The following is a 25,839-nucleotide window of genomic DNA, read 5'->3' as shown; positions in this document are numbered from 1 at the left end:
ACCTGGTCAACACTTAAACGTCTCCTTTCCAATGGAGGGAGGGAGCGTAAACAAGCAACGGTTTCATAAAATCTCCCTTACGCCTATGGAATACTTTAGCTTTAATTAGTATGGTTAAAGATAACAAACAGTTAATTCTAGTGAGTGGAAGGTAATTGTACAAAATTATTCTACATCTAAGACCGTTACTTTATTGCTCTACCCACATCAGTAGAGTAGGTGTTCCTTCCAATCAACGAAATGGCTTCTCCCTCTTGAACAAGAATTTGGCATGCTGGTTTATTATTTCAGAAGAGAATATTATCCTGTCATAAGTACTAAGAGAGGTTGATGAATCACATAGTAAATACTGAGCTATAATTACTCAAAAAAGAAGTGTCTTTTGGAGTTTGGAAGCAGATGAATAGTCACCAAGAACACAGGTTCTCCCATTCCAAGATCTCACTCAGACTAATATTTCTGGATGGTCTGACAGTGGATCGCAGGGTCCTTGCCAAAGCATCTTGTACTTGTTGGAACCTGAGAGTAGAACACGGCATGGAGAAGGCTGATGCTCCTCTTTCTCAGCCACGTAAATCATCCTTGCCATAACACCGTATTTGTTGGAGTTTACGCTTTTCCTCATTAGGGAAATGCCAAACCAAGGAGTCAGAAGCAAACGTCTCTCCTTCGGATGGCCTGTGACACAGGTGATTAGCTCTTGGACGTCGAACAGGTCTTTCACCCATGCTGGCAGGAGGCTTCTCTCCCTCCCTCCACTCATCCCTTCATATATATGTGATGATTCCACCAAATGCCAGAACCACATCTACGAAACCAACCCTGCCCGCAGGAGCTCTTAGTCTGCGTACAAGTGCTCAGGCATGAAACAGATCCTAGTGGTGGACTTTAGGGTTTTCTTCGAGTTATGTTCCAAGGTGCAGATGAGACACAGGAAGGAAGATCAGTCCAGGGGATGGAATCAGTGAACAGGACCCAGAGCAGGAAAGAACGGAGCAGGAAGCTGGAGGGCCGGGTGAGCCCCAGCACTTGGGCTCTGCGGGGCAGCGAAAGAGCAGGGCATGTGGATCCATCCAGACAACTGGGGCCAAAATCCCGATCCCTATGCGCTGGGCTGTGATCCCGGGGACTTCACATATCAGAATCTTACTTCTGTCCTCGACAATATGAGTTCCGCCTACTCTGCGTGTTTTCATTGAAGTTGCTGGTAAAACCACGGAATGTTTCTGGTGCGATGCGGGCACTAAATTATTGCAGTTACCACCCTCCCAGGCAGCCCTAGAGAATGTCATCTTTAATGTGTAGGCAGCACGTGGGCCCGAGGGGAGGTGGTTCCTCTCCCTCCTGCAACCTGGAAAAAGGGATATAAGATTTTCCTCTAGCAATTATACCAAAAAACAAACACAAATAGACCGAGCACAGACCTCTTCAAGAGCAATATGCTGCAGAACGGCTTGGCTTGTAAGAACCCAGTGGAGAACAACAGCAAGTGGGAAAGGGAGCGAGAGAGGAAGCTGCTGATGGTCTCTCTGGGCCATCCAGGGAGAGGCCAGGCAGGCTCAGGACCACCAGTGTCCAGACTGTGGCCGTGTGGAACCCCACAGAGGAGATGCGTGCAGCAAGGCAGCCCTGGGAACCCATCTTTACAGCAATCCCGCTAGCTCCACTCATTCTGATTCTGGCCCCTGGTGCATAATTCATATACAATTAGACAGACCTCCAATACAAGGAGTGTGAACGGACCTGCAAATGTGAGCATCGTGCTTTAGGCAACAGTGGGGTTTCTCAGTGTAAATCCACAGACGATCTGCCTTCTGCTTTTGATGCTTGGTGCATGGGAGTCTGCTCCCAAGAGCGGGTTGCTGACAAATCAGGTGGCTGACCATCCAGATTGAAAGGTAAGCCCTGGCTGAGGAGAAACGCTCAGCCACCATGTGGCAGGCTAGCTTGGTGGACATCCAGGTAGACACCCAGGACATCCAGGGGACACCTGTGATCACTCAATGCAGCAGAAGTGGGGTGGGGTGGGGGGGAGGGCAGATGGTAGGGTGGTACTCCTGAGCACAGTGTCTCATCATGATTGCTGATAAAGAGAGCCTTTTCTTATCATCCCTCTCTGAAAGCAAAAGTCTTACTGGAGAACAGAAATAGTTCCTTACAATTGAAGTAGAATTTTAAAAATGAGTTTTCAATTCAGCAGTGAGAAAAAAACACACCTCGCCTGTTTTCAGATTGAACAATTTGCGGCTCGGGCCCGTGGGTTATTTTGCCCTATCTTTTGCCATTAAATGTTTTTATTAGAAGTTTTATGAAGAGATTCTTTTGAAAGGTTCCTGTAACCTCAGTTTTGATGGTTTCCATAAACAGAAATTGCTAGTGTTACCTTGAAAAGGCATTTCTACTTTATAGTGCATTGGCACACTGAACCTGGAAGCTTCCAGCTAGCTTGTGCTCAAAGAAATGGACAGGCTATTTTAGGCATTAGAGATCCACACAGGGGCATCTCCAAAGTCATCCTTTGAAAACCACCTTCCAGCCCAACCTGCCGAGTTCCTTCAGATGCCTCTCACACCCCTGCAATTCCCATTGTAAAGTATTCCCATGTAGCACAGCGCAAAATCTCCTTTCAAGAGAGTTCTAGGATATGCAAAACTCCGTGGAAGGTGAGCCTGGCCTCAGGCCTTTGTCTTTGATCTCAGAGTCCCACTTGGCAGAATCTTGACCCAATGCATTTGGGACTGCCCCGAATATGTTCCTTCTACCAGTCTCACGTAGGGCTCTGTCCTATGGAAGGCGCTCACTGGTCTTCCAGAAGAACCGATGTTCAAGGATCAGGATTGTTAATGTGGCCACATGTAAATGAGCCCCATTCCAGGCCCTTCGTGAGGGCTCTGAAGGAACATGCTTCATTTTGTCTTGCACATGGCATCCCATCAGCCCACCAATGCAGCAGCCATAGTGTCTTTGGGGTCTTTCCGTTCAAAGTCAGAATCCTGAGGTCTCCTCGTGGGCACTGGAGTCTTAGGCTTTAGGCTAGAGGTTCCAAAAGTGAGGTGTTGCAAATACAAGAGTGTACCCAAAGACACGAGCCAACTGTCACTTTGGAGTGACCAGTGACAGTGCCAGGGGTCTCTGGGAAATGTGCATCTATGCTTTCCCCCAGGGGAAGGCCTGGGGGATGGGTTGGTGGTGCTGCATAGGGTCTTCTTCCTCCTCCTTCTCTTCTCCTTCTTTTTTGCTAAGTCTCTATCAATCTAGAAAGTATGTGCCTAACTCTGTCCACTGTAGTCATTTAATAGATACTTATTAGTAGCTTTAGGGATTCTAGCGATATAAATACCAAGAGATTATCATATTGACATATTCCTAGAGTCTAACTCTTCTGGATTATTCAACTAGGCCTCCAACATCTACTTAACCCAGTTTAATATATTAATATACTAAACACTGTATGGTTGTCTTTGGCTAATTCAAACTGAGTGTGAGAATGTGCTGAGTCATTGCCCTGAACTTCTCTGCAGACCTAAGGAAGCGTGGGCCACGTGGAGAGGCAGACCACAGACCACTCTTCCAATAGTTGAAGGTTTGGGCAAACTCTGACCAGTCTCCTGATTTTCCTTCTCTCCTGAAGTTTCTGACCATGTTTCCGAGTATGGCAAGAGTACTCAGCACTTTCTGTGCTCCTGTTGTTTTCTAAGAAGCCCTTAAATAAAAAAAATCTTGCCTTCCTGGAGAATCCTTACTCAGACCTCACGACCAGGGAGTGCCATCTGTCGGGGAGATCCGTGAAGAGCCTCACCTGGATGCCATCCAGGTAAGCGGGGGCTCGGGGCAGACAAATTCCAACCCGGGCGGTCTGGGGATAGAGGGACTAGCACTCTGGGTGAAGGTCTTCTAGACCTAACATAAAATGTGTTCCAAATCATGTGAAACGCTAGTAAAACAACCATGGTCCCAGCACTATAAATTAAAAATAGAAGAGAAAAACACTAGAGCTGCAGTGGCAGGCTGCCAGCCGGAGGCACGAGGGTGTCTGTCTGCTGGGAGGGGCTGGGGGGGGGACCGGGCTGCTTCCAGGCTGGTGGCAGCTATGCCATGGGGGGCGGGGGGCAGCAGCTGCTGTGTGCATTCGCAACAGCTCGATGAAGAAGTCTTAGCTGCCTTTCTGCCTGTGTCCTTGGAATGGGAGAGATCTATTTGACAACGGCCTCTTGCTTCCAGAATATGGCTCGCTGCTAAATTTTGCACATTCACTTTATTAGAAAATGATCATATCCGAATCTGAGGAGTTCTCTTTTCCCTTGGACCCCATCAACGTTTCCCTAAAGTCTGCCATCTTCTGTTTTGGGTGTATGAATGAGCATGTTGGACCGACATCTCTTACATCACAACTTGACTCATGGTTGCCCACAAAGGGGATGAGGCCAGGCGTGGTAGACTGAAAATGGCCACCCAGAAACATCCATATCCTAACTCCAGGCCTGTGGATAGCAAAAGGGACTTTGCGGATGTGATTAAGATAAGGAATTGGGGATGAGAAGATGATCCCCTATTATCCAGTTGGGCCCAATACCATCACGAGGACTGCTATAAAAGGGAGAAAGGAAGGCCAAAGACAGAGAAAGGCAGTGGGACCGTGGGCTCAGAGAGAGAGGTGGGAAGATGGTGTGCTGCTGGCTTGAAGATGGAGGGGCCCCGAGCCAAGGTGTGTGGGCAGCCTATGGAAGCCAGATTTGAAAACAATTTCCAGGCTCAAGATGGAGCTGCTCCTGCCCAGGGTGCCACAATAGCCAACAGAAATTTAGGTAACTCTCGTGTCCCCGTAAATGTGCCGCTTGCCCAGAGATGCCGTATATCCACTCAGCCAGTCCCCGAACGCGGAGCCACCCCTGAGCTCTCCACGTACGTCCTTGTGCCTTCTTACCCCAAACAAGCTGATGTGTGGCCCCAGCCAATCAGATATCATCTGCTTTCCTCCTCCTTGTTCTTTATTCATTATCCTATAAAAGCTGCCTGCCTTCTGCCCCATTCTGCAGTTCTCCAAATAGAGACCGTCTGCTTCGCGAAGTGTTAAATAAAATATGTTTCATCACCTAAATTGTCATCTTCTGTCATTTTTTAACACCGGAAAAGGCAAAAAAAAAAAAAAAAAATAGATTGCTCCCTACCCCCCGAAGCCTCCAGAAGGAAGAAACCCTGTCAACCCATTTTAGCCTTCTGACCTTCAGAACTGAAAGAGGATAAACTTGAGTGGTGTTGAGCCCTGAAGTCTGTAGTGATTCGTTGCATCAGGAATAGGAAACTCATACACTACGTTAGAAATGAGGCTACAGGACCGGTGGATCTGGATCTTCTTGGAAAGGAAACCCATGGGTGCAGATATGAATTTTGCTCTGTCAGTGGGGTGTGGGTTGTGGGGCAGGCCTGGTGAACACATGTGGGATCCAGCTTATGATATGGCCGTGAGCACCTGAGCAGGTCCCCTCCACCTCCAGCACTGCCCTTCAGCCCTTGTGACAGACCACAGACTTCAGGCCCAGAATAAGTCTCCCAGTCTCTCCTTAGCTGGACATCTTCTAGTCATGTTGCCTCTACTAACATTTATTTAATATGGCTAATTAATACCATTTCCCAAAATAGATAAAAGACAGACATACCTCGCCCCTCATTATGAGGGTAACCTGGCGATTTCTGGGTTGGGGATAAGGTTTTTTGTAGAACAGGGATTCATAGGGTATGTGAAGAACACATGAGAAGTTCTACTTATTTATCTTTTAAAACTAAAAGTAAGAAAGGCACCCAGCTATTTAATATCTTGATTGACAACAGCTTCCCGAGGTGACTGCCCAACACATGGCTATCACCCACGACAGAGGGCGCACCAGCGGGAAGAGAGGGCTTCTTGAGCAGAGCAATTTAGCTCAGCACATCTCGACAGGTGGTGATGCACCTGCTCTAGAATGTTTTCTGTGTAGTTGATTCTACAGAGTGAAATCTGTATAAAACTTCATAATAGGATGGACTTTCACACCACACAGTAGTGTTCTAATTAAAAGTCATTAAACTTAAAGAGAAGTTATCTACTTATTTATTTTTGGCCAAAATTATAGGAGTCCAAATTTGTTGATCTTTCCTTCATGTCAAAAAACCTGTAACATTATATTAGCTAAGGGATGTTTTTGTGCACACATACACACACACATATAATTAATCTGTCCTTTCAAAGTAAAAACGTTATTTCATCCATGAAGGAGAAATGATTTTTTTTTTATAGGAACACATGTTATGGAGAAACCATTTGAAAAGTAGTTAAAAATTTCTCTTTATGTGATTTTCTTGCCAAAAACAATATATAAACTCTCATATTTGTACATTTGTATTCCTTAGAAAGGAATTTTTAAATTCAGTTAAAATCTCCCAAATGAAGATTCAGTACATCTTGAACCCATTTGCTAAAAAATAAAAATGCAATACCTTCTGGTTGATTTGCAAGGAGAACTGATTGACATCAGGAAAAGATGGAGAGTTTACAGCTGAATTTCATCAAAAATCTCTGTGTAAGTGTGAACAGGATTGAAAAATGAGTGTAATGATTTAAAGACCCCATCACCGATTCTTTCATTTGGATCATTTAGCCATTAAATCAAGTGTCAGAACAGACTGAACTTCAATACAGAACTTAAAAGTGTTCTATTGCAAAGTGTTAACCAAAAATTTCCTAAACAGTGAAGCATCTTCCATCACAAATGCTCTTATCAACAATATTAAATAACAGTCTAATGTATTCATGAACCATTAAAAAAGTAAATTAACTTAAAATATTTTCATTGTTTTCTCTCCTTAATTCTAATTTGTATTTATAAAGTACATAAAATATGAACATATATATTTTATGAATAAGCAAATATGCATACCAAGGCATGAGATTAAATTTTTTACCCCTAAGTACACACACAGTTAAAACCAGTTTATTGCCCTCTGCCTTAGAGCTACGCCTCTCTGCCCAAAGCACCCTTTGCTGGCTCCCAAGTAGCAGAGAGAAATAAAGAAATCCACTGCTGGAGCACCTAGGTGGCTCGGTTGGTTGGGCGACTGCCTTCAGCTCAGGTCATGATCCTGGACTCCCGGGATCAAGTCCCACATTGGGCTCCCTGCTCAGCGGGGGTCTGCTTCTCCCTCTGACCCTCTCCCCTCTCATGCTCGCTCTCACTCTCTCAAATAAATGAAATCTTTAAGAAAAAAAAAAGAACATTTTTTCATGTGCCTGTTAGCCATTTGTATGTCTTCTTCTGAGAAGCGTTTGTTCATGTCTTCTGCCAATTTTTTACTTGATTATTTGTTTTTTTGGGTGTTGAGTTTGAGAAGTTCTTTGTAGATCTTGGATACCAGCCCTTTATCTGTAGTGTCCTTTGCAAATATCTTCTCCCTTTCTGTGGGTTGCCTCTTTGTTTTGTTGACTGTTTCCTTTGCTGTGCAGAAGCTTTTTATCTTGATGACGTCCCAAAAGTTCATTTTTCCTTTTGTTTCCCTAGCTTTTGGCGACTTCTTGAAAGAAGTTGCTGTGGCTGATGTCAAAGAGGTTACTGCCTATGTTAGACATACAAATGGCTAACGGACACATGAAAAAATGTTCATCACCATTAGCCATCAGGGAAATTCAAATCAAAACCACACTGAGATACCACCTTACACCAGTTAGAATGGCAAAAACTGACAAGGCAAGAAACAACAAATGTTGGAGAGGTTGTGGAGAAAGGGGAACCCTCTTACACTGTTGGTGGGAATGCAGGTTGGTACAGCCACTTTGGAAAACAGTGTGGAGGTTCCTCAAAAAATTAAAAATAGAGCTACCCTATGACCCAGCAACTGCACTCCTGGGTATTTACCCTGAAGACACAGATGTAGTGAAAAGAAGGGCCATATGCACCCCAGTGTTCATAGCAGCAATGTCCACAATAGCCAAACTGTGGAAAGAGCCAAGATGCCCTTCAACAGATGAATGGATAAAGAAGATGTGGTCCATATATACAATGGAATATTACTCAGCCATCAGAAAAGATGAATACCCAACTTTTACATCAACATGGATGGGACTGGAGGAGATTATGCTAAGTGAAATAAATCAGGCAGAGAAAGTCAATTATCATACAATTTCACTTATTTGTGGAACATAAGGAATAGCATGGAGGACATTAGGAGAAGGAAGGGAAAAATGAAGGGGGGGAAATCGGAGGGAGAGATGAACCATGACAGACTATGGACTCTGAGAAACAATCTGAGGGTTTTAGAGGGGAGAGGTGTGGAGGGATGGGTGAGCCCAGTGATGGGGATTAAGGAGGGCACATACTGCATGGAGCACTGGGTGTTACACGAAAACAATGAATTGTGGATCACTACATCAAAAACTAATGATGTATTGTATGGTGACTAACATAACAAAATAAAATAAAATAAATAAAAATAAAGAAATCCACTGCCTTAAGGACTCGGGGAAAGTCACACATGCGGTGAATATTTATAGAGGATCCATGGTGCTTGGTGTTGGGGAGAAGGAATTCTGCCTCTCAAAGCATGTGGAAGGATACCTCCCATCCCCTGCCCCCTCTGCTGCCCCCTTCTCATTTCTGTGCTATGATGGTTAACTTTATGTGTCAACTTGGCAAGACTAAGGTGGGCAGTTGTTTGGCCAACACTATCTAGATGTTGCTATAAAGCGTTCTTTTTAAAGATGTTATTAACATTCACAATCAGGTGAAGTCAAGCAAATTACCCTCCATAATATGGGTGGGCCTCGTGCAATCAGCGTAAGTCCTTAAGAACAAAGACCGAGGTTTTCCAAAGAAGAAGGAATTTTGCCTCCAAACTGCAACACACAAGTTCTGCCTGAGCTTCCAGCCATCCGATTCAAGACTGAAACATCTATTCTTACCTGAACCTCCAGCCTGCTGACCTGCACTCCGGATTTTGGACTTGCCAGCAGCCCCCACCATTGCACAAGACAACTCCTTTTTCTTTTTTTTTTTTTTAAAGATTTTTATTTATTTGACAGAGAGAGACATAGCCAGAGAGGGAACACAAGCAGGGGGAGTGGGAGAGGGAGAAGCAGGCTTCCCGCAGAGCAGGGAGCCCGATGCAGGGCTTGATCCCAGGACCCTGGGATCATGACCTGAGCTGAAGGCAGACGCTTAACGACTGAGCCACCCAGGCGCCCTGCACAAGACAACTCCTTAAAATAAAGTTCTCTCTCTGCACACACACATCTCCAATTGGTTCTGTTTCTCTGGAGAACCCTGACTAACCCACCTGCTCAAGCAGCAAAGATAAAGACCACGGCCTTGTCCCATCCATGCCTTTCTCACGCCCCTTCGGAGAAGGATGGGAACATCTTCAGTACCCCCCCTCCCCTCCCATTTCCTTTCTGACAGCACGCCTGTTTTCTTATCTGCTCCTGGTTGCCTTAAATTTTCCAGGGGAGCAACTCCAGCAGGGGTTCCTGCAGCTGTTTACCTCCACCAGGGACCAGGGCTAACTGACTTCACACCATCTGGGGCCAGAGCCAAGCCAAGTTTTCCAAGAAAACGTCATCAACAGTAGAAGTGGAATTCTGATCCCCACCTGTCTGACTTCTGTCTCCATTCATTCTGATCTCAGGCAGAGCGACAAGGGGGCAGTTAACTGGGCCTTCCATATCCCCCACGGGCCACGGGGCATGGCAGGCCGGCAGAAGGTTGACCCCGAGTGTTAAATGCCTGGGGCTGCATGGGCAGCGCTGTCCAGACACAGTGCAGGCTGCTCCATCCCCAGGGACACGGACTGCGGCTGTCCTCGGGGGGACTCCCTGGGGGTGACGCCTCAGTGAAGACGAACAGCGTCGGTCAGCTTGACGGCCAGTGGGGGAGGGGGAGACAGAAGGAGAAAGAGGAGGGATGATGGGCACAGAGGCAAGGGGGGCTCTGTGTGTCTGGGGGGCTTCAGATCGGTGGGCTCTGTAGGTTGAGGTTTACCTGCTGAAGAGGGTCTTACCCCACCCCCATTCTCCCTGGAACCCGCCCCTGCGTTGCCATGGCCACTTCACTGTCGGAGGAAGAGCCTAGATTGGGGGGCACAGAAGCAAAGAACTATCGCGAAAACCAGAGTCACGGAAGTGAAGTGTTCATTCTCACACGTGTCCTCCCGTGCTTGCTTACCACGCTTACCTAGGCCTGCCCGATCCTCACGTCATAGCCAGCGAACTCACACAGCAGCTTGGGAAGCTGGTCATGGGTCAATGAAGGTGCTCTACCAGCACCTGGACAGTTGTGCGTCGCGGGGCCACTTCCCCAGAACCCACAGAAAAGTTCTGCGTTTGTGCAAACTGATTAATGAAACTGTTTCCTGTAAGTCACATTACTCTGCTGAAGCCGGCTCATAACAGAGGCATTATTTAGCCTTAGTAACTCAGCCCCTGGTCCCACAAGTGTCCTGTTACAAGCCCGGAGAGCTGCGGACTAACTGGCAAGGATCACTCCTACAAACCACACAGCTACGGGTTTGCACACAAACTGCTGGACCTTTCAGCGAGTTTTAAGAGAAACAACGATTTTGGTATCAGTTTCCCAGACGGCCTTTCCTTCCATTCCAAAGAGATGACAGCCTACACAGGACGGCAACCGGGCCTTACGAAGCTCTCGAACAGAACCCACACGCACACACGCACTCTCTCTCACACAAAGAAGACACTTTGGTTTATGCCAAATCTCATCTTAAATTACACTGCGTTGGAGAGAGCTAGATAATTACACATTATTTGACTGTATCCGAATTGAATAGCGCGTACAGCTGCAGAATCGGGAAAACCGTATCTACGCTGACCGCAAAGCCTTGCGGAGTCACAGCCTGTGGCGTGGCTTGGTTCTTTCACCTCAGAATCTGAGTGATGAGCTAGTTCTCAAAAGATGCTTCACACGAAATACATCTTCATAGTTTAAACCAAAGCATCAAGAAAACTCAGCATGATGGTACATTTTCTGTGTCAAGTTGGCGGGGCCCTGGTGCCCAGCGACATGGTCAAACATGACGCTGGATGTTTCTCTCAGGGGGGTTTTGGATGAGATCTACGTTTCAGTCCGTGGACTCAGGGTAGAGCAGATTACTTTCCTGTCGGGTCTGTCTGTGGCGGACAGCCACTGGGTCTGACCCGCACTGGCTCTTCCGTGGCCCACGGTGCGCTGAGCCACCTCCAGATTCGGGACTTGCCAGCCTCCAGAACCGTGAGAGCCAACTCCTCGACACAACTCTCCTTCTACATGTACGCATGTGCCTCATTTGTTCTGTTTCTCTGGAGGGCCCTGACGAACAGACTCCGGATTAATAACCACCCAGCATTCCGTTTCCTTGGCTTTGGGTTCTCAACAGAAGAACCGCAGGGAATACAACTTTCTTCGCTGTCGAGAAGGGAAGAGAGACTTGTCTGAGAAAGCACAAAGTGAACACACTGACGAACAGCACAGCCCAGGAGTGGAAAAATCCCGAGAAGAGGGGTTACAGGAATCTGTCTGTCCCCGAGAAGATTCTGGGGCAGAGAGAGGGAGGGCCAATACAGAAGCGGGACCTGGGGTTCACGAAAGGTAGTGATATTCGGTGCCTCGCTTCGAAGGCACCAGGTGTTCCCCGGCTTGCATCTGCTGGCTCGGACCAGGAATCCGCATGCTGAGAGAAGTCCGAGGAAGGCAGCGCATCATGCCCCTGCAGGCTGGGGCCTTGAACGCCACAGACACATATTTCCAGATGGTCTCTTCTATCAGCACGACACTGCAGCCACAGCTGCCCCTCCGCAGGTCCTTATGACTCTGGAGAACTGTGTGCGGGGAATGATGGCATCTGATTTTCAGCGGAGAGAGAAAAGCCAAGGTCTGGACTGTGCACATGCGTAGGCACACTGTGACCCTCGCCTAGATATTCTGATCTGATGACTCACTTCAGAGACACAAGGTGGGCATTTGTTTTGATGCTTGACTCAAGAACCTAGGTCATTAACCCTCTGTGGGAGTTAAACCCCTAGGAGGAGAGAATAAAGAGAGCAGCTCGATGGAGCACTTTGCTTATGGGGTGGAAATCAAGAAGGCGCACGTGTGTGCACACGGGTGTGCATGGGGGAGGAGGGCAGAGCACAGACGCAGAGGGATGGCGCAGAAGGCACGGACAGGCTCTGCTTGGGGATGGGGAACCACCGTCGACCACCCTGCCATGCTGCATCCTGCTCAATCCTTCCTGATGCTTAGTATTCAAGGCGGAGCTCATAGCACACAGCTCTTCCCATTTTTGCAGAAGACTTCGCTTGGTCTATGCATCTCTACCAAGTGTCCGTGGTGAGGGAGGCAGACACTCAATCAGCCTCACTGATTGCCAACTGCCCACCACCCCCCGTAGCCTCCTACTGTGGGCAAAGGCTTCCTTTGTTGGGCAGTGCAGGCTGTTATCAATTCAGGATGTGACAGATCCATCTATAGATGGCAGACTATGCAACCAGGTGCTTTTCTGGCATCATTTGCCATCTTGCTTTCCATGTGAGTGACCAAATACTGCCATCTGGAGGCTCTGGGGGCTGAGCCGGGAAAGGATGTTTGCCTGGCTAACCAGACAATGAGAAGCCCAGGCTCACTTCTCTGTGACAGACTAAAAACACTGGTAACCATAGATCCTTCTATGGTCCTTTTGTTCAATACTGGTATTTAGTGAATGAACTCTTCCCCAGTCAATTCTCTCAGCATGCCTCTGACTGAATCAATGGACTTCTCTTGTTTTAAACATGCCTGAAAATTTTAGAAGCACAGCATTGGTAGATAATCATTGAAAAACATTTACGGAAGTGTTTCATAAACAGCAGGACACGTTTGTGGAGAGCTTTTTATGGGCCAGGGGCCTCCCACAGTAACATCACAAATATCCTTCTTTTATGAGACGCAGCTTATGGGCTGTGGGGAAACAAGTGGACCCTGACTGTCCAGCTCTGGAGGCTGTTTCCCAAATGGAGATTGGACACAGGTGGGTGGGGCTTTCCGTTGTTTTCTCACAGTTCCTAATCCACGGCAAACATGATCATAACAAGTATGTCATTACTTCTGAGAACAAAACTTGTACTTTCTTATAGTTCTGTTATTTGGTCTTAAAAACATTCAGAAATGGAAATAAAAGCAACAAAGGAACATAACCCAATAGGATGCCATAAACATAGGACCCCTCTGTGACATCATCAATTTGCCGTCACCGATGGACCATGTGGCTCTAGCCCTGGGATGCAGGAAACACCTGCTTTAGGCTACTGCTCTCGCCAAGGAACATTCTGTCGGAGGTATCAATCACCCCCAAACCCAGACATGTGTCTCTAGATATCTCAGTGTCTAAAACTGAACAGGGATCGAGATGTACGTACTTCTCATGCTTGATGGAAACATCTATGCTTTGGCCATTAATATCTCCCGAGCAGGTGTTTCAGAAATCTACAACTGCCAAGCAAGCAGTTTTCCCTAAAAGACACTTCCATGTCTCATGGTCTGGCTTCACTTTTTAGCATTTGAAGATCTGATAGGTTACTTATCCACACTGTTGATGTCCGTATCTGGACAATGACATTTCTTTTGCCCTTCACATTTCCAGGGACAGCAGTGGGTACTCACTACCCATATCTTGCCATCTCTCTGGGTGAGTGGTAGGTGAGCAAGGCAGGGCATTCAGTGACACGAAAATGAGTAAATCGACAGAACTCTAATGAAAGGTGGGAAGGATAGCCACCTACCAGCATCTCTATCTGTGTACACTGCAGGCGCCACCTTAAGTGTGGAACGACCGGGTCAGCTCCCTGCTCCACGTGTGCCCCAGAGCCCACCTCTCCTCTCGACTCTAGGATGTGGATCCGGGCAGCTGCCTGCCTCTTACAACATCCATTTTCCTTCTCTGCTGGATCATCCAACAGTGCACACCTGTGCCGCTCCTTCTCCCATGTTCCACATAACCCTCTCTTGACCAGGTCTCCATCTTGGCTCCCCTATGCAGCCAGCTCCCCCAGAGAGTGGACTCCGCAGTCGTTCTCCATTCCTCCCCTCCAGTCTCTGCTGAGCTGCAAGCAAGGAGGCTCTCTCGCTCACCATCCTGTCAGAGCAGCTCCTGTTCAGGACAGCTGATGGCCCCCTCTCTCCTGACACTCTTCACAGGCACATCTCAGAGATACTGCGGTTCAGTTCCAGAACACTGCAATAAAGGGAGTGTGGCGAGAAAGCGAGTCCAGCGAATTTGTTGGTTTCCCAGTGCACAGACAAGTTTTGTTTTCACTGAACTGTAGTCTCCTAAGTGTGCAGTAGCTTTATGTCTAAAAAGCAACGTACACATCTTAATTAAAAAATACTTTATTGCTAAAAAAGGCTAACCATCACCTGAGCTTGCAGCAAGTGGCACCCACGGATGACCAATCACCACAACACATAAAAGAATAAGGACAAAGTTTGAAATATTGAGAGAATTACCATAATGTGACACAGAGACACAAAGTGAGGAAAAGCAGTTGGAAAAATGGCGTGAATAGACTTGCTCATCACAGGGCTGCCACCAACCTTCAATTCGTAAAAAACGTAAGAAAGCAAAGCACAATGAAAGAAGTTGCGTCTGCATTCAGCTGGCTTTCTGAGCACCCCACTGGCCGGGCTCCCCGCGCCGCAGGGACCGTCCCTTCTCCAGGCCCTCTGCTGCCATGTCCATTTCTCTTGGCCTCTGAATGTCAGGGTCTCTGGATGGCTGCGTCCAGTCTGAGCCTCAAATGCTCTCCATCCGCCGGCTGTACTCTATCATGCCTCCAGCCCAGCCCACGGCCCCGGACGCCAGACTTACAGCCCCAAATATCTTCTCCACAACTCCTTGGATTAGTAACAAACCTCTGACACTTCAATCCAACACTGAGCCCCTAATCTGCCCCCACGAACTGGCTCCTCTCCCAGGAGCGAGATGGAGTCTTCCTGAGTGGTAAGAATTTACAATGTTTGGGATGGCATGCTTCCTGTGTTAGGGAAAAATCCACATGCTAGTTTATACCCATTAAACATGTGAAAAACATGCACCTCAACTGCAGGACATGAAGGTCACTTTTTCTTGAATCAATTGGCAGCTATTTCTCATGGCATCTCTAGTGTTCTAAATAATAAGATACCTATAGAATATTTTATAGATTAATAAGCCACCCAATAGTTATTGAGCTAAATGTGCTAGGAAAAGAATAAACCCTCTACACCTCTTATTTAATCCTCACTAAATGCTGCAACGGGGGATGACATGATTATCATCCCCACATTTTTTATATCTTGGAAGTCTGGCCAAAGAAAGTTAATTTGCTTGACATCTCACAAGAGAACCAAACCCAAACCCAGTTTGGTCGGCTCCTGAGTCCACTGCATTCCAGGCCTGGGTTATGGGAGTCATCATGGAGTAAAAAAAAAAAAAAAAAAAAAAAAAGAACAGAGAAGGGCATATTTTGAGATCCAAATTTCTTAGTAATTATACTTAGTGTAAAAAAATAAACCCATTAACAGAGCTGCTAGTACTTTGCACGTGAATGGGAGCCCTCCTGTCTCTACCCACAGCACCAGGGGCTCAAGGGAATGACGGCTTCAGCTCGAACACACGGTGCCGTGGAAAGGACCCGGTCACGGAAGCTACTCTTCCCGTCCATTCTAAAATCTCCTTCTCTCTTTTTTTCCTTTCCTTTCATTGTTGTTGTTGTTGTTGTTTTTTTACATTTTTATTTCCCTCTGGGTAACATTTTATTGCTTTTCCTACAAAGTTCACTTGCAAAACTTATGTAACAGTGAAAGTCAGTATGTCATGATCGGGGCAAGTCACAGAGGGAGAGAGGAGCTTTTCCTAGAAATGAAGGGAAAACAGTAATTCTAAGACACTCAAAAAGAGCCCAATGCAAGCACTGCCCTCCTGATGTAACATCTGCCTGTTTAACAAAATATAACCTGTGTTAAAAGGCTCCTTTCACGGCACCGTCACGAAGAGCCAGACACACGACCTCTCGGAGTTCCTCCCGTGTACAGTGGGGTCAATCTGATCAAAGGAATTACAAAGGACAGATGAACTCTGCAGAGCATTATGCAAATATTTCCCTTCATCATTAACATGGATTATAATTATATCGAAAACGTCATGTCAGTTTATGAGTAGCATACCCCAAACATATCCTACCTTCAAGGATAGGGAAAGGAATTATTTTTCTGTTGTTGTTATAATATTTATTATATCAGCACACCTTAAAAACATCAAGGGCAAAAACAATTTTTAAAAAGATTTATTTATTCATTTGAGAGAGGGAGAGACAGAGAGAGAGAGTGCAAGCAGGGGGAGGAGCAGAAGGAGAGAAAGAATCTCAAGCAGGCTTTATGCCCAGCACAGAGCCAGATGAGGGGCTTGATCTCAGGACCCTGAGATCATGACTTGAGCTGAAATCAAGAGTCAGATGCCTACCCGAAGCAGCCACCCAGGCTCCCCAAGGACAAAACTTTGTTTATGGTTAAGACCTGAAAGCTGGATCTTGATCCAGTAAAAGAAACGATAATTTTAATCAGTCTTCTCAATCTGCCCACTTCCTTTGTTTCTCCCTCTCTCTCCTGTAATGTAAAGGGCTCAATACTTTCATACACGTCACTACTTAATAGAAAAGGTGATGGAAGTGCCCGTAGCTATAATCAGAGAATGATTTAAAACTTTTACCTTTCATCGTCCCATCAATCCGTTTTCATGTCTGCGATAAATGCTAGTGTATCTTCTGCTCAGGGCTGGAAACCTCAGCGAGTTGCACCAAGTTTTAGGCAGTGGAGGGGGCCGGATATTGTCATTCACAGACATGCAGTTTATTTACTAGAAGAGGCTGTCATTAAACAAACTGCATTTTTTACATCCTTCCCTCTATATTCCTTCCCAACAAAAGGCTTCAAAGAAGAACCCTCCGATGCTGGGTTTTAAATCACGACCCCTGGGGCCCGGGCTGAATCCCTGCCTCCGGCCACCCACACAGTTACATGAAGAGAAATGCAGAAGTGGTTGCAAAGCTGCTTCACCCTCGGCCTTATCTTTGCCAAGTGGCCAAGGAAGGGTATTGTCATCATCAGCAAGTCATCCCGTCAGTTTCTCTTTATGCAAACAATACTCCCCGGGCAGCCGTCCTACAGACACAGAACACGGATTTCGGTTCCCAGGGAGGAGCTTTTGGAACCATAGAGCCTCCTGCAACTCTGTTTTAAAAGGATGTGGAAAAATGACTCTTTGTTTGACTTTATTTTCTTTTTAGATTGACCCCTAATCCATAAGGCTCTAAAGCACTGAATTCCTTTAGAGAAAGCGCTTTTTTCACACTTTCCAATCACCATTTCCTTTAGGGTTATAGCAGCAGCGGGGATTGCACAGGGCGGAGGACCTTGGAGAGGAAGTTCGGGAGACGCTCGCGACTGAGGCAAAGCTTTGGGTTTCATGTTTCTGGAGGTGAACTTGCTCCACCCCAAATCTATTTTCCGTGCTTCCACGGCTAGCGCTGCAAAACATGCTTTCCAGCATTATGATCCCTGAGGTTGGAGTAATCAGTCTCACATCATTCCTTCTCACTTGGTGCAAACGGCCAAAGACCACAATGAATACTGAGGATAGCAACATCTGTCATTTACTGCGGGCTTGTTTTAAGGTTTAAAATGAGGGATTTTAAAAATCAGATGCGATAAGACACAGAGACATAGAAAGTCAAGAAGGAATAAGTTTTTACCCTCCACCTGAGCAATAAGAGCCATGAAATGCCTTGTGAGGCCACCTGGGAAGCATCTGGTCAATCGAAGCAGAGGGAATGAGGGACAGAACATGGACAAGAGTCTCTCTTGTGGCTTCGATGGGAAAGGCAAGGCAGGGCAGGGCTGGGAGGCTTAGGACCAGCCAGTTTGAATAATGACAGCAAGCCCTGGGGCTGTCTGTAGTCATCTGGTACCCAGCCCGGGGGTGACTAGGGCAGGTGGACAATGATAATGGCCTGGGGGATGAGCCACCAACAGGGGACAGGGTCGGGGTGTGGGCCTGGGACAGGTTGGCAAGTGCACTTTACTGTCTCTAGGAACTGGCTAGCCTACAGGGGGCAGTTTCTCTGGGAACAGCAAACCCCCAGATGTTATAACATCAGCAAACACAGAAAATAAAAGGGCATGATTAATACAATGCCTCAGCTGTGGTGGCCATTATTCTAGAGACTCTATATTAACTACTGCGGGGCCAGCATCCTCAGGGACAGAAAAGTGAAAGGTGGGTGAGAAGTATGTGAACATGTGTGTGCATATGTACATCCATGCAGATGGCGGGAGGGGAGGGTCCATCTTACTCTGCTTGCAAGCCACTCCAGTGGAAGAGCAGAGACCCAGCCACATAAACACCACTCTCCAAAAGCAGAAACTGCCTTTGTTTAAGTAGAGAGGAAAGAAGGCAATTGCATGGCCTCCTACTACCCCAGGGAGGTAGGCAACAGAACAGTGGCTTCTGAGGGAGGTGTTTTGATGATGGTGATGATGATGAGTATTTTTTTTTAAGATTTTATTTATTGATTCATGAGAGACAGACAGAGAGAGAGAGGAGAGAGGCAGAGCAGGGAGCCTGACACGGGATTTGATCCCAGGACCCTGGGATCATGAGCTGAGCAGAAGGCAGACACTTAACTGACTGAGCCACCCAGGCGCCCAGTGATGATGAATATTAATATTTTTTGACTGCTGTCAGTAAACAAGAAGGCATACATGTAGATAAAGACTAGCTCCTGCATGAGGTCGGGCAAGGTTTGACTTCTCTGACACCAGGCAGTGTGTCACTGCCAATGAGATGAAATAAGCAGAGAGCAGGTTCCTAAGAGAATGAGTTCAGAAATTTGGGTGGTTACCACTTTTCAGCTATTATGAATAATGCATAGTGCTGCCATGGACATTTATGGACAATTTTTTTGTGTGGACATATGTTTTCGTTTCTTTTGGGTAGCTACCTAAAAATAGAATTGCTGGTTCATATGGTAACTCTATGTTTAATCTTTTGAGGAATTGCCAGATTGTTTTCCAGAGCAGTGTCCTCATTTTACGATCCCCTCACCAGTGTATGAGGATTTCAACTTATCCACATTTTCAACAACGTGTATATTCCGTCTTTATGATTATAATCATCCCAGTGACTGTAAAGTGATATCTCATTGTGGTTTTGATTTGCATTTCCCAGACTGCTAATGACGAGCATCTTTTTTATGTATATATTGGCCATCTGTATATCTTCTCTGGAGAAATGTGTATGGAGATCATTTGGCTCTTTTTAGCTTGACTTTTTTGGTTTTTTTTTATTACTGTGCTATAAGAGTTCTTTATATATTCTAGATACCAGTCCTTTCTCAGATACATGGTTTGAAAATACTTTCTCCCATTCCGTAAGCTGTCATTCCCACCTTCTTGATGCTGTCTTTTGAAGCACAAAAGATTTCAGTTTTGGTGAAGTCTGGTTTACCTATTTTTTCTACTGTTTTTCTTTCAATATCATACCTACGAAACCCAGCTTAATCACGAGAATTTATGGCCACATTCTCTTATAAGACTTCTATAGTTTTAGCACTTACATTTAAATTGCTGAAGCATTCTGAGTTAATTTTTTATATGGCATGAGGTACAGATCCAGCTATATTCTTTTGCATGTGGATTTTCCAATTGTCACAGAACAATTTACTGAAGACAGCATTCTTTACTCACTGAATTATCTTGGCACCTGCATCAAAAGCCAACTGATTATAAATGTGATGGTTTATTTGTGGGCTTTCAATTCTATTAAATTGATCTATATTTCTATCCTTAGACCAGCAACACACTTTCTTGATTACTATATTTTTGTAGCAAGTTTTGAAATCAGGAAGAATGAGTCCTTGAATTTGTTTTTCTTTCTCAGGACTGTTGTGGCTGTTCTGTGTCACTTGCATTTCCGTATGAAATTTGGGATAGCATTCTCAATTTTTACTTATTCCTCCCCCTTTGTGGGCTATTACTGTTGTGTACAACGACTGCACATAATTACTGCATTCACAGTGTGCTTCACATATTCCATCTATATATGCCACACCTTCAATAATGCCTTCAGTAATTATTAATGTATACAATTTGATGTCTTTTAAAGAAACTTTGAAAAGAACATGTATACATTTATAGAGTTTGTTATTTTTATCTTAACCTAAGTTTCTTAGTTGAAAGTTGTTTTTTATCTCAGTACTTTGAACGTGCAATCCCACTGCTGTTTGGCCTCCATTGTTTCGTATGAGAAGTCAGCTGTTAATCTTATTAGGATTCCTCTATAAGTGATGAGACATTTTTCTCTTTCTGCTTCCAACGTTTTCTCTTTGTGATTGGCTTTCAGCATTTTTACTGCAATGTGTCTGGGTGTGGATCTTTTAGTATTTATCCTACCTGGATTCTTTTATATTCTTGGATTCATTGAATTTGGAAAATGCTCTTTATTGTTTCTTTGAATTTCTTCCTGCTCTTTCTCTCCACCCTGCCTTCTGGACTCCCAACAGGCTTATGTTGGTGCACTTACTAGTACTCTACATTTCCCTGAAGCTGAGTTCATCCTTCTCTATCCTTTTTCTCTCTGTTCGGCAGTTTGCTTGTTATCCGCTGGTATCTATGGTCAAGTTTACGGATTCTGTCTTCTGACAACTCAAACCTACTGTTCATCCACTTTAGTGGCTACTTAATTTCAGTTATTGTACTTTTAATTCCAGAATTTCCACTGGCTATTTTTGAAACTTCTATCGCTCTTATGATATTATTCTTTCTTTGATGAGACATGGCCATCACATCTTCCTTTACTTGTTTTAGCATTCTTTCCTTTAATTTTTTGAGCATTATTTATTGTAGCTATTTTGAATCTTTGTCTTCTAAGTGCCAGGGACATAGGGATAAGCCAAATTTTCAAATTCCTTCCTATATTGGTACTTATTTTCGATTGAGTGATAAGGACCAGGGATCATCAATCTATGGCCCCTGGGCCACATCCTATCTCCCACCCATTTTGGGATGACCCATAAATTGAGAATGGTTTTTACAAAATGTTAAGTGTATGTGACTGAGTGTGTGTTTGTGTATGTGTGTGTGTGTGTGTGTAACAATATGCCTTCTGATAAGAATGGTGGCTTGATTTTGCCGCTTGGTCCACAGAGCCTAAGATATTTACTGGTTAGTCCTTTACAGAAGAAGTTTGATGATTTCTGTTGTGACAAAAAGCAAAAGAGAAAAAAAAAAGGAAAAGGAAAGGGGAAAAGGAGAAGTGATGCGGTGCATTGGTAAGTGCTGTAAAACACCGGTGCAGAGCCAGGGAATGAAGAACCCAGCCGTGTTCTGTCAGACAGCGCGGACACGGGGTTAGCACTGCAGTAAGGAAGGCTGGGAGCAAAGGAAGCATGAGTGTCAAAGACATTTTGCAAAATGTACTCCAACTGTTTGAGGAGAAGTATAAGGACCCCATGTTCTTAACGTGAGGGGTAAAGTGGTAGGATATAAAGCTGGAAACTCAGTCAGGGCCAGATCTTTGGGGGCCACGTAGACCAGGGTGACAGCTTTAGATTCTATTCCCTGGGGTTAAGATGAGGAGTAATACCATCTGTTACACATTTCTTTTTTTTTTTTAAGGCTTAATGTGGATGCTGTGTGGTGAACAGACCATGGGTGGGCAGGGCATGAGCGAGGAACACTTAGGTAATGCTGATGTCCGGGGAGAAGGATGGTGGTAGTGTAGGTGGTAAGGGAAGGTGGGGTGTCCTTGAAGGCAGAGCCAGTAACATTTGCTGGTGGTGCTGATGGATGTGAGGAAGAAAGAAAAGGCAGAGTCCAGCACAACTCCTGTGATTCTGGCTTGAGCAAGTGGGTGAAATGTTATGTCATTTACTGAGAGAGAAACAGGACAAATGTGGGTTTGGGGAAAATCAGAGGTCCTGTTTTGGTCATGTTATGTTTCAGAGGCTGAGTACACATTCCAATGAAAACATGGATTTGGTAGTTGGACTTTGAGTCTGGATTTCAGGGAAGAGATCAGAGCTGTAGAGTCTTCAGTGTACGGAGGGTTTTAAAGCCATGAGAAAGGGTGAGAATCCTCGGGAGTGAGTGACAGAGAACAGACTGGAAACAAACCCTGGGTACACACAAGTGTTTAGAGGTGTGGACAGGCAAGGCTTCCTGCAAAGTCCTCCTCACATTGACACACTGCGTGTTACATTTCAGCTCCTACTCCTCCCCAGAAATAAAGTGAGTATAGCTCCATTCCTCTCTCTGTCTATAAATGTGTATAACAGTTTGTAGCTTAGTAAAAGCTACATTCAGATCCTTCAGATTCTCAGAATGTGCTACATCTTCCATGCCTGGGGAAGCACAGGGAGACCCCGGCTGCACCTGCTCTTCACTGACCAGGCATCCAGAAAGAAATACAGTGTCCACAGAACTCAAAATCCCATGCTTTAGCCTATATGACGTCAGAAGGTAAACAAAGGAAATAATTTTTGTATCAAATGTTTCATTCCGCATCATGAAACTTTTGTAGCTCAGGAACGTTTTACTCAGTTGTTATCCAGATGAGGAGCAAAACAGGAAAATAATGTCACTTAGGCTTTTCATATTTCACAGTTATCATGATGTCTGATCAGAGGCCAAAGAAATTCCTTCAGTGAGCGGGTATCTCCAAATATTAAATGGATCCCACTTGCATGACACCAAGGTCATAAGGACAAAAGCATTTTCTTAACCAGAGAGGGAGTTTAGAACAGATCACTCAAATTTATTACACTAGTTTTATGTGCAGTAAATTCGAGTAGTGTATCTTCTGAGCCATCATATTTTGCTTAAGCCATAACTATGAGTGAAAAGCCTTTATCCAATTCCACTGTTTTCCAGAACCTGACAGGAAATCTTTGTGCTTAGAATGGCAGCAATGGTTCGCTTCACAAATTTAAAATATTAATTTTTTTTGCACATCAAAGTTCTATTAGGTGACACAAATGGTTTTAATTCATTTATCTATAGTTACATTTTTCTGAGTTTTATGGCTTGAGACTAGTTTATTTTATATATTGCTATATATTTCAGGTCTCACAGTAAGTCCATTTTTCTGTCCCTCCGCATTTTACTTGACAAAGATTTTCTTAAGTTATTAGGAGACGCTGCCTTTTTCTATTGCTAGGAGACATGCCTTTGTGAGTGCTCATTACCTGAAACCACTAGAATGAAGAATGCTGATGCTCTTGGTTCACCAACCAATAATATTCATGATACGATATATTTCTAGGCTAAATGATCATAGTATTCTTCCTTGTACATGCAAAAACAACTCTTCATGTAATGCTTTGCTCTGAAGAGTTTCTTGTAATGATTATGCATGAATATTTACAATTCACGACAATAATTAGGCAGAATAGGCGTGAAGTGCCATGAGAAATGAACACAGGACAGAAACCAACGTCAACAGGTAAGGATTGAAAGCTGCATGAAAACACCTCAAAATCATAGCCAGAGTTTAAGTAGCAGTAAAAAAAAGAAAGAAAACCAGTCATAGAGTTTTTCTTTGAAGGTTTCTGAGAGATTGAAAATAATATTAGAAAAATGTAAAGTCATGGACCATTAGGCTGGCAGGAAATCTATTGAGGACCAGAACCCTCATTTTACTCATAAGGAAGATGCAGCCCAGAGCTCTGAAATCACTCTCAGCATTGTGTCTTTCCCCTGGGCTCCTCAAGAGAAGGAGAAGGAAGGCAGAGGGTCTGATTATTTGTCCCTTTGCTATGAATTTCAAGTCTGAAATATTTTGATGCAGAAAGAAAAAGAGAACTTCAGGAAACATCAAAAGTCAAGGACAGACTGACCTGCAGGAATTAGGAGAGGATTCTTTGTAGATGTTTAAATATTTCCAAAATTTTGCAAATAATGGTGGGGAGCGAAGAGAAGGGAAGGAGGCCAGTTGTCTAGCAAAGCCCTGGCCAGTTCAGCAAATTAGATAACCTGGATAATGGATGCATTCCTAGAGATGTATCAACTACCAAAACTGAACCAGGAAGAAATAGAACACCTGAACAGACCTATAACCACTAAGGAAATAGAAGCAGTCATCAAAAATCTCCCAAAACACAAAAGCCCAGGGCCAGATGGCTTCCCAGGGGAATTCTACCAAACATTTCAAGAAGACTTAATACCTATCCTTCTGAAACTGTTCCAAAAAATAGAAATGGAAGGAAAACTTCCAAACTCATTTTATGAGGCCAGCATTACCTTGATCCCAAAACCAGACAAAGACCCCATCAAAAAGGAGAATTACAGACCAATATCCCTGATGAACATGGATGCAAAAATTCTCACCAAAATACTAGCCAATAGGATCCAACAGTACATTAAAAGGATTATTCACCACGACCAAGTGGGATTTATCCCTGGGCTGCAAGGTTGGTTCAACATCCGCAAATCAATCAATGTGATACAATACATTAACAAAAGAAAAAAAAAGAATCACATGATCCTCTCAATAGATGCAGAAAAAGCATTTGACAAAGTACAGCATCCTTTCTTGATCAAAACTCTTCAGAGTATAGGGATAGAGGGTACATACCTCAATATCATAAAAGCCATCTATGAAAAACCTACAGCGAATATCATTCTCAATGGGGAAAAACTGAGAGCTTTCCCCCTAAGGTCAGGAACGCGGCAGGGATGTCCACTATCACCACTGCTATTCAACATAGTATTGGAAGTCCTAGCCACAGCAATCAGACAACAAAAAGAAATCAAAGGCATCCAAATTGGCAAAGAAGAAGTCAAACTCTCACTCTTTGCAGATGATATGATACTTTATGTGGAAAATCCCAAAGACTCCACCCCAAAACTGCTAGAACTCATACAGGAATTCAGTCAAGTGGCAGGATATAAAATCAATGCACAGAAGTCAGTGGCATTCCTATACACCAACAACAAGTCAGAAGAAAGAGAAATTAAGGAGTCGATCCCATTTACAATTGCACCCAAAACCATAAGATACCTAGGAATAAATCTAACCAAAGAGGCAAAGGATCTGTACTCAGAAAACTATAAAATACTCATGAAAGAAATTGAGGAAGACACAAAGAAATGGAAAAACATTCCATGCTCATGGATAGGAAGAACAAATATTGTGAAGATGTCAATCCTACCTAGAGCAATCTACACATTCAATGCAATCCCCATCAAAATAACATCCACTTTCTTCAAAGAAATGGAACAAATAATCCTAAAATTTGTATGGAACCAGAAAAGACCCCGCATAGCCAGAGGAATGTTGAAAAAGAAAAGCAAAGCTGGCGGCATCACAATTCCAGACTTCCAGCTCTACTACAAAGCTGTCATCATCAAGACAGTATGGTACTGGCACAAAAACAGACACATAGATCAATGGAACAGAATAGAGAGCCCAGAAATGGACCCTCAACTCTATGGTCAACTAATCTTTGACAAAGCAGGAAAGAATGTCCAATGGAAAAAAGACAGTCTCTTCAACAAATGGTGTTGGGAAAATTGGACAGCCACATGCAGAAGAATGAAACTGGACCATTTCCTTACACCACACACAAAAATAGACTCCAAATGGTTGAAAGACCTCAATGTGAGACAGGAGTCCATCAAAATCCTAAAGGAGAACACAGGCAGCAACCTCTTCGACCTCAGCCGCAGCAACTTCTTCCTAGAAACATCGCCAAAGGCAAGGGAAGCAAGGGCAAAAATGAACTCTTGGGACTTCATCAAGATAAAAAGCTTTTGC

General features: G+C 44.6%; 1 protein-coding gene and 1 long non-coding RNA gene across 3 annotated transcripts in view; one reads left to right on the top strand and one right to left on the bottom strand.

Annotated features, from left to right (window-relative positions):
* Window positions 1-25,839, bottom strand: part of ADCY2 (adenylate cyclase 2) — a 397,031-nt gene that overhangs the window by 144,373 nt on the left and 226,819 nt on the right. The window lies entirely within an intron of this gene.
* LOC118543398 (uncharacterized) lies at window positions 1,335-5,033 on the top strand. The gene is made up of 3 exons (XR_004921057.2): window positions 1,335-1,898; window positions 3,632-3,814; window positions 4,263-5,033. It is a non-coding gene; the product is annotated as an uncharacterized LOC118543398 (long non-coding RNA).

This window comes from Halichoerus grypus, chromosome 2, assembly GCF_964656455.1.
Source record: "Halichoerus grypus chromosome 2, mHalGry1.hap1.1, whole genome shotgun sequence".
In the NCBI taxonomy this organism is placed as follows: Eukaryota; Metazoa; Chordata; class Mammalia; order Carnivora; family Phocidae; genus Halichoerus; species Halichoerus grypus.
The sequence above is the reverse complement of the archived record's forward strand: the minus strand, read 5'-3'. Positions and strand labels throughout refer to the sequence as shown.